The sequence below is a fragment of the Podarcis erhardii genome (genome assembly GCF_964252035.2).
Source record: "Podarcis erhardii genome assembly, chromosome: W".
In the NCBI taxonomy this organism is placed as follows: Eukaryota; Metazoa; Chordata; class Lepidosauria; order Squamata; family Lacertidae; genus Podarcis; species Podarcis erhardii.
The window spans coordinates 1349237-1359017 of record NC_138506.1 but is presented as its reverse complement, the minus strand read 5'-3'; the positions used below and the strand labels follow the sequence as shown (position 1 = coordinate 1359017).

The window sequence follows — 9781 nt, the reverse complement described above, 5'->3', positions numbered from 1 at the left end:
TCAAGAAATAGGGTGGGGGCCTGGCAGCGAAATAGAAATTCTAACAAGGCTGATGCGTCTGATAGCTAACCTAAAAGAAGCATCTAATTACTAAATATATATTCTTTTTCATGGAGCACATAGTTAAACTATGGAACTTGTTCCCACAAGAGACAGTGAAGGCCTCGAAACATCGATGGCTTTAAAAGAGCATTAGACACGTCCTTGGAGGAGAGGGCTATCAATGGCTACTAGCATTGATGGCTATGCTCTGCCTTCACAGTTGGAGGCAGAAATGCTTCTGAATACCAGTTGCTGGAAACCACAGGAGGGGAGAGGAAATGAGCAATGGGGACACCTTCTGTATCTGCGCTTCCCCACGCAGGGAACTTTGACACACTCCAGCGCTGGTTTGCTCAAACATGTTATGCTTTCCCCCTTTGTTTTGTCTTCATGGATGCTCTTCCTGCTACTCGTCTCCTAATGCCAAGGTCTCCAAGCAAGGGTTTGATAAACCCAGATCAAGCCATGCTCTTCCCTCATCCCTCCAGTTGGCCATTTCATTCCTGGCTCGAAGCACTTAACTGTTCCTCCAAGGAGCGCCTTTCAAGTAGGCTTTCAGGATGGGAGGAGTACAAGCATCAATGCTGCCTCAGGAAGAAGATCTGTATGGTAAATAGAAGCTTATGTATGGCTATTGATCTGGATCCTCTGTGTCAGCTGCAGGGAACCTTTGGCCCTCCAGATGTTGTTGGGTGACAACACCTGTTAGTCCCAGCAAGCATGGCCCCAGCATCTGGAGGGCCAAAGATCCCCTACACCTGCTGTATATATTAATACTACTTAGTAGTGCTGCGTATCTTAGGAAATCATTTTATGAGCCCGTCACTCAACCACCCAGTGGCGTAGCTAGCCGCTCAGGGGCCCAAGCCACCACGTCACTCCCAGGAGAGATGCGTGGCTCGGGCGCGCTTCTGGCCCCGCGGGAAGTGCTGCCCCCTGTGGTGTGGCACCCAGTGCCCCCCTCCCCCCCCAGCTACATCTCTGCACCCACCTCTTGGGATATCCTGGGAACAAGGCTTGAATGGTGAAAATTAACTGCGCTCAGTGTTATTTTTCTAGAAAAAGAGGTGCCAGAACTCACCACGAACGCTTCCCTTGTTCTTTTACAATGGCAATGGCACCAACCGGAGAGGTGCCAGAACTCAGTTCCAGTGAGTTCTGGCTGGGGGGAAAAGCTGCACTATATTTTTTTCCTCTAAGGCTGGAGCTTCAATATGTGGCATGTGGGTGGGTGGGTACATTTTCTCCCTCACCTCAAGCAGCCCTGTTTGTGTTCTTGTTATGCTACCATTATAGTTCCTGAAATGAGCTTGCAGTTGGCGTTCTGCTGAATGCATATTGCAGACGGATGCAGTGAAATTTGCAGCTGGGATTAAGGGATTCCTATCAAAGCCAGATGTTTGGTGCAAAGAGGGCTTCTCTAAGGAGGTACCAGCTCTTCCAGTGGGAAGTGCAAACCATGCCATACGCCTTGTGTACTGTACTCAAAATGGTCTTGCAAGATCAGATCAAAATCCTACCTGGTTCAGCATTCTCCCTCTCCGTCCTTCTGTCTGTGTCCTTTTAAGCAGAGCAACGTTGGTCTACTCCCTGCTGCTGTATTTCCCTTGGGGAGAAGCAGAAAAGGCTCCCTATCTCTATTCCCTATTGGTTCCCTGTATTCCAACCCTTTAAATCACATCATAGTCATCCTTTGCTCCCCCTCCCTTTCCCCACTGTTTCAAGAATGACTTTTCCATTTTTGTTCCTAGATTATCCATGGGATAAATCCAATCAGAAATCAATACAAATAGACTTGGCAAAGTTTAAGGAACTGGATGCCTATGCACAGACGGTATGCTGTCTCTTATTGTGATATATGCAGCAAGGAATTTGCTAGGATGCTGAGGTTTTTAATGTGCATTTGGAATTTGAGAGTGCTTTCAAGCGTCCTCTCCTGATAGGAGGCAATTACTTCTGTTCAGATGGAAGGTCCGAACTGGGAACATCATGAGTCACAAGACCCTGCTCCTGTTTTCCAGAAAACTAACACGGTGGAGCACCTATTCACATGGGCTGCACACACCATGCATTTAAAGAACACCAACTCCCCAAAAGAACTATGGGAGCTGTAGTTTTCCCCTCACAGAGCTACAAATCCTAGAACCCTTAACAAACCACAGGATTCTCTTTCTCTCTCTGTGCGTGCGTGAATTAAATGCATGTATATACACCCATATTTAGTTATTTTGCAGCATTGCGTTGCTTTAAAAATTCAGGAGATAGCTCCAAAGTCAATTCGGAGGAGAGCTAGCAATCATAGGCAATATGAAAGGGTTTGAACGACTCCTCTCTCTTTCACAATTCACTTTCGATCGTATTTATACTACAGACTGAAATTGATTTGGTAGTTATTTCCTCTCCTCGGGGAACTCCGAGTACTGTACTTCTGTGAACAAGGCTAGCAGTCATTAACAGAAAATTCTCAGTGCCCTTGCCAAACCACAACTCCCAGGAATCTCTGGGGGGGCCTCGCCAGAATTAAACTGGCATAAAATTAATATACTGGTGCAGTAATCAGCCCTGGGTTTCCCCCAGTGCTGTCAAGTGACAACAGTAGGGCCGGCTCAGGATCCAGGGTTGCCTTGGTCCCTCCCTGCCCCCAGAATGCCCCCCCCCCAGTTGTACTTCCACCCACCCAAAGGTGCAATGGGCAGTGGCGAAGCTGCATGCAGAGCGCTCCCCCCCCCCCCGTTCCTCTGCCAGTAGCAATGGGGGAACTCTGCACTTGTGGGGAGACAGTAGCAAAGAGGATTTGGGTTTCAGCTGAAGATTGTAGAAATAACATGTCTGTGAACCCTGGAAAAAGGAAAGGTTAATCATGCGTCTCCCTTCAGAACAACTCCCCCCCCCCCAAGGGTACATTTTTGGCAAGTATAATAAATTCTTTGATTGATCAGTCAAATAAAACACATACACTTAATCGACTAACTGTGCAATCCCAGTGAATTCAGCAAGAGACACTCTTGTAAGTGCACGCAGGATTGCACCCTAAAATTTCTTTAAACAAGTAGACTTAGGTAGAAGAAAGGAACTGGTACCCCCTCGTCCATATTAACTGCTTCCAAGTCTATTTACCTTCTGTGAAACAGGTGAATGTCAGGAATAGCGTGAAAAACCTGGTGAGTGTCTTGCTCCAAAAAGCCCACAGTGACCTGGAGAAAGTGCGAGCCATTTGGATGTGGATCTGCCACCATATAGGTAGGTGGGGGTACCACCTTTCTGCATACTTGAGTCCCCTTGCCTCTGACAACTTCCGGTATTAAAAGATCAGCCTTTGTCACTGCCCTGTGCCCATGAATCCAGCTCTGTAGCAGAGTTCTTTAGCAGACACCCAGTCCAGTGATTGCCAGCCAAGGAAGATGGACACGTAAGGTCATATCAAAGCAAGTTATATTCAGAGTAGACCGGCTGAAATCAATGGATGCAAGTAACTCATGGACATTAAATTTAGTGGGTCTACTCCGAGCATGGCTTCTTTGCAGCTGTCTCGGGCATTTTCACCATTTCATAGCCAGTCATGTCAGCTCCATTTGCACAAAGGATTCTGGATTGTAACCTGTGTGGATCAGTGATTTGGTGTTTGGCTCACACAGAGCTTGACTGGGATCTCTGTTCAGCCATGAATCTCAGAAGGGACCAGGAGGTGCTCATTGATAACAGAAATCACTGGGTTAAAGCTCACTGAAAGTGCCGCGGTAGCATTATTATCAATTTACAATGGGGTGGAAGGTTTGCAGGCTATGACGGACTCGCTCACAAATTTATTGAAAGCTGCACGAATTATGATAGCTAGCAAGTGGAAGGGGCAAGCAGAATATAAAATGGAAAAATGGTATGAAGAGGTGTGGGATATATAGCTATTAATGATAAATGAACATGTGCCATTAAGGTAAGACGGGGAATATGCAGGAGGAATGATTTTGAGGAGATATGGAGGGTGTTTGTAGAATTTGTACTGTTACAACGGAAAGGGGTCAAACCATCGCTAGAGGTGTTGAAATTTTGGGAGGTTGGATAGTTACAATGGATTGGTCTCGCTGGTGGGGTGCACATTTTTATTCTTATTTATTTATTCTTATTACTTTGTCAAAATAAAGTAAAGGTCGCAGCACGGGAGGAGAGGAGGTGTCTCCCGACTCCTAACCCTTGCACCAGTGTGCATTTTTATTTGGCAACAAGACCCTGGGTCTACACAAAGCAGATTTACGAGTGCTTCCAGACTTTCTCTTTTGAGGTGCGATTCAATCACATATGGGCAAATTCATGTTGTGCAATCAACAGTTCATTTGGAGCTCTTGCAAGACAAGCCACCCCACCCCCCAATCAGATTTTGGCAACCAGGAAAGATATTGAGAAACACAATGGAAAGTGTTGCAAAGTGTTGCCACCCCACAAGCAAATCAGAATGGGTGCTCATTGTCTTTATTTCTACAGAATATGATGTGGAAGGCTGCTATAACCTGGACAAGGTGTCATTTAAACCAGCTGATGTCCTTCAGTCAGGAAAGGCTATTTGCGGCGGATATGCTCGACTCTTTCAAGAAATGTGCAGGTAACTTCTGTTGGCTCCAGCCATCATGGCAAGTGGTTGTTACTTGGCTGTAGCGATAGGAGATCTGGAGAGCCACAGGTTCCCCACCCCTTGCCCTAGGCAGCTATCTCCATGCTTAGGCGTGATCAACTCGCATGTGACAGCCCTCGGAAATAAGTAAATCAATAGATTCTAAGCAGAAAATGGCGGGAGAGAGCTGGAGAGTCCTCATGGCTCATGAGGAGACCCTCGCCAGAACCCAAAGAGGACTTCAGTGGGAGCGGAGGAAGCCCCAAAGAGAACGGAGGCACAGTGGGGCTTTGTTTAGGCTGCTCAGCCTCCCCACCTAGGAGCTGACACACGTCACAGCATGGCAGCTGCTGCTGCTTTTCCACAGGTCCTCCAGCCAGCTCCAGAGCTTCAACTCTAGTTGAAAAGAGTGTTGTGGGGAGAGAGAGCAGGAAAAAATGAGCTTTTTAAAGTGTGTGCTCCCTACTTACAGAGGGGCACGGGTGGCGCTGTGGTCTAAACCACTGAGCCTCTTGGGCTTGCCGATCAGAAGGTCGGCGGTTCAAATCCCCACGACGGGGTGAGCTTCCGTTGCTCAGTCCCAGCTCCTGCCAACCTAGCAGTTCGAAAACATGCCAAAAAGTGCAAGTAGATAAATAGGTACCACTCCGGCGGGAAGGTAAACGGCGTTTCCGTGCGCTGCTCTGGTTTCGGTGTTCTGTTGCGCCAGAGGCGGCTTTGTCAGGCTGGCCACATGACCCGGAAAAACTGTCTGCGGACAAACGCCGGCTCCCTCGGCCTGTAAAGTGAGATGAGTGCCGCAACCCCAGAGTTGTCTGTGACTGGACTTACCTTTCAGGGGTCCTTGTCCTTTACCTTTACCTTTACCTTTACCTTTACCTTTACCTTTACCTTTACCTTTACCTTTACCTTTACCTTTACCTTTACCTTTACCTTTACCTTTACCTTTACCTTTACCTTTACCTTTACCCTACTTACACAATTTTTGCTTATGTGCATGGGGTTCCGGAACATGACCCACCATGTAAGTGGAGGAATGCCCACACTGTGAATGATCCTGAAGCAAACTTGCATATATAGGGCTGCATTGAATTGAGTAGACCCACTGGAATCCATAGACTTAAAAATTACTTGAATTTAATGGGTCTCTTCCCTGTGTGACTTAGTTCCTCATCCATACTTACCTTTGCTCTGTGCTTTATAGGCTCAGGTCCTGGCTTTCCAGGTCCGTGTCCAAATGTTGTTGTTGTTGTTTCATCCCAGGAAAACTTGTGTTTTCCTGCCAAATTGGAGCAAATGAGAATCTGTGGAGAACCTGATTGCTGTTTTCTCTGATCCAGCAAAATGAAGGACGGCCACTCCAGCCTATCAAAGCGGTGAAAGCAACCACTTGTCCTCTTGGTAGCAACACTGTTCCTTCCTTCCTTCCTTCCCCTCTCAGGATTGCAGGGATACAGTGCCAGTATTTGATAGGCAGCTGCAGCGTAAAGGGGAAGAGCGACCATGCCTGGAATGCTGTCCGCATTGATGGAAGGTGGCATCTCTTAGACTGCACCTGGGGAAGTGGCTCTGTGAATACTGCTTTTAGCAAGTTCACTTTCAGGTACGTTGTTAGGCAGACCAGGCAGAGCGTGGGACACACTGAGGGGATAGCAGAAGAAGAAGAGTTTGGATTTGATATCCCGCTTTCTCACTACCCTAAGGAGTCTCAAAGCGGCCAACAATCTCCTTTCCCTTCCTCCCCCACAACAAACACTCTGTGAGGTGAGTGGGGCTGAGAGACTTCGGAGAAGTGTGACTAGCCCAAGGTCACCCAGCAGCTGCAGGTGGAGGAGCAGGGAAGCGAACCCGGTTCCCCAGATTACGAGTCCACCGCTCTTAACCACTACACCACACTGGCTCTCACAGTTAACTTCATTTGCTTTCAGGTGGTTTTGTTTTGCTTGGACCACTTGTCAGAGTTTGCAATTTGATGGCCGCAGGGCTGATTAATGTAAGCAAGTGCAATAAGAATGCTGCAGCTAGGTTGGTGACTGGGAGCGGCCGCCGAGACCATATAACACCGGCCCTGAAAGACCTACATTGGCTCCCAGTACATTTCCAAGCACAATTCAAAGTGTTGGTGCTGACCTCTAAAGCCCTAAATGGCCTCGGCCCAGTATACCTGAAGGAGTGTCTCCACCCCCATCCTTCAGCCTGAGGTCCAGCTCTGAGGGCCTTCTGGCAGTTCCCTCACTGTGAGAAGTGAGGTTGCAGGGAACCAGGCAGAGGGCCTTCTCAGTAGTGGCGCCCGCCCTGTGGAACGCCCTCCCATCAGATGTCAAGGAAATACAATAACTATCTGACTTTTAGAAGACATCTGAAGGCAGCCCTGTTTAGGGAAGTTTTTAATGTTTGAAGTGTTATTCCGTGCAGAGTGGCTGTGGAGGCCCGGCTAGATGGGCGGGGGTATAAGTAATATTTCATTATTATTATTATTATTATTATTATTATTATTATTATTATTATTATTATTAAGCCATGGGCATGGAGTGTCCTGATGGCAGGGATAGATACCATCTATTTATCCTCTTTGAACAGTTCTGGAGTGTTATGCTTATTCTGGGCTACATGTGTAAAATCTGGGGATTCTGGAGGCTGGATTGTTGCAACACAGCAGCTTCCTCAACCAGATGCCCTCCAGCTGCTCTGGATCACCACTCTGTTTGCCTGTCTGGCCCTGGTGCTGATTTAGGCATTATTATGAAATACTAGACTATTGCGCCTTCTCCTTTTGCAGGTACGATGAGTTTTACTTCCTTACTCACCCCGCTCTGTTTATTAAGAAGCACTTCCCTGAGGACCCCAAGTGGCAGCTTCTGAAACAGACGGTGACACTGGAGCATCAGCATGATCTGACTTAAATGCAGAAGGACTGACCGTTGCAGTCATAAGAACATCAACCACTGAAAATGGGTAAAGTCAATTAGAAGCGTCTGTCTTGTTCCCTTTGATATCACAGTTACATCCACAATCAGCCTCATGTACAAGCTGTTACTGCAGTGTATATAACAGGGATGGAGAACCAGAGGCCCTTTCAGAGGTCCTGCACTACAACTTATCCAGAATGCGGCAGCTAGACTGGTGACTGGGAGCGGCCGCCAAGACCACAGAACTTGAAAGACCTACATTGGCTCCCAGTCCATTTCCGAGCACAATTCAAAGTTTTGGAAGCCGTCCAGAGTGGCTGCGGAGACCTGGCTGGGTGGGCGGGTGGGGTATAAGTAATAAATTATGATGTTGATGATGATGATGTCCCATCATCCCTGACTATCATGTGGTTGATGGGACATAAGAATTCAGCAACATCTGGAGGAAATCAGATTGGCGAAGGCTGGCTTAGCACACCACCCCAGACTCTCAGCTGTGGTTAACGTTATAAAGTTATAGAGTTATTATAGAGTTGTAAGGGACCACAAGTGTCATTTTGCCTAACCCCCAGCAATGCAGGATTATTATTTTTGCCCCGTGTGAGGCTCAAACCCACGACCCTGAGATTAAGAGTTTAAACAAGCTAGCTGGATAAGCCATGGTTTAAAGATGGCTTATCAAACCAATCAACCATGGTTAACAATAAGCATAGTTCATCAGATTTGGGTGAGGCAACAAGCTGTGGTTAAGCCTAACGAGGATGTAGTTTCCAAACTCTTCACCGCTTGTGTAGAGGGAGGAGGGGGGGAATGTGTGAGCCCAAGGCTTGCTTTGGCTCATTCCCAGCATACTAAACCATGGTTTCACTTGACATCTGAACTGGGTCTGTAAGTATTCCATGCTCTACCTTAGATACCTTTCTTTGCCCCTATTGCTGATTTAGATAGTGTTGCTAAATACTGCACTATTGACCTCTCTTTTTCAGGTACCATGTGATTTACTTCCTCAACCATCCTGTTCTGATTATTAGCACCTCCCAGATGATCCCAAATGGCAGCTTCTGAAGCAGACTTCTGCACCTGCAGCAGCTTGCATGGAATCCGCCTACCGTGTAATTTGATATCCTTCAAGGACAGTCACTTGTCTCGGGCATCACTGCTAAACTGACCACGGTTTTGATGCACAGGGTTCTTAGCTTGACACAAAGTTTTTAAAAATGGAAAATATATATAATATATATAACATGATACTTGTTTCAATGAGCTAAAATCGACTGCAGTAGCTATTTACAAATTTACAGTATAACAAAGAAATCGGGGAGGTGTTCCAGGATTTCTTTTTAAAGGCCGTATCAAAAAATGAGTAAAGTGGGAAACCCTAGATTGATTTTGAAAAGCAGATAATGAAAGGGTACAATTAATGTTTAGGCATAAACTTGTTCATATAAAAATGTGTTGAATCCCGCCCCCCATCCTTTACAGTACAGCAACACAAATCATTAGCATTTTATCCACCATATTCTTGAGACACCCTAATGTGGTCCTATCCATTCACTTAAAGTAGTAGCAGATTTTTTATATATATAGCAAACAGTAAATAAAAAGAGTACAATCCATAAATTGGTGCAAACTTTTGGGGCTTGCCTTTGATTTCCCAGTGTGTTTGTAAATGCAATAAAGTTTCACTGTTCTCCGCCAAATGTGTCCTTGTGTTTTGTTCCTCTTGCTTGATTCACTTGTTTAATATGTATATATTTTTACTTAGCTTTAACACACTTACAACTGTTATTTTATAGTGCAGAGCAACACGGACAGAAGGAACCATGAGAGAAGCGATGACTGGCTTCACGGTTTTTCCCACATAATGGTTTTTTACACGGCACGCGCACACATTGTGATTAATATTATGGCACTGTTACCACGCTGTGGACTTCAAACTTATTTCCTCACCCCCAAATGTATTGATACATTGCCCAGCCTTAAAGTATGTGTGTGTGCTCTGTGCAAAACTGTGAAGCCAGCTAGTGCCTCTACATAGCTCCATCCTGATTGCAGACATGGTGATATATTGGTACGTTGCAAAATTTAGCTGGTGCTCTATCACGATTTTGAAAACCAGGTAACATCTAGCCCTCCTCTCAACCCTTGTTATTCTTCGAAAAGAATTTGTCTAAGTTTGCTTAAGTAAGTGGCTTAAAAGTGTGGGTTTGGATTAAGAAAAGAGGAG

The 9781-nt window shown here is 46.1% G+C and overlaps 1 long non-coding RNA gene across 1 annotated transcript; it reads left to right on the top strand.

Annotated features, from left to right (window-relative positions):
- Nucleotides 1-1845: 1845 nt before the first annotated feature.
- On the top strand, nucleotides 1846-4926 carry LOC309333132. The gene is made up of 3 exons (XR_014152403.1): nucleotides 1846-1876; nucleotides 3174-3282; nucleotides 4519-4926. It is a non-coding gene; the product is annotated as an uncharacterized lncRNA (long non-coding RNA).
- Nucleotides 4927-9781: the final 4855 nt, after the last annotated feature.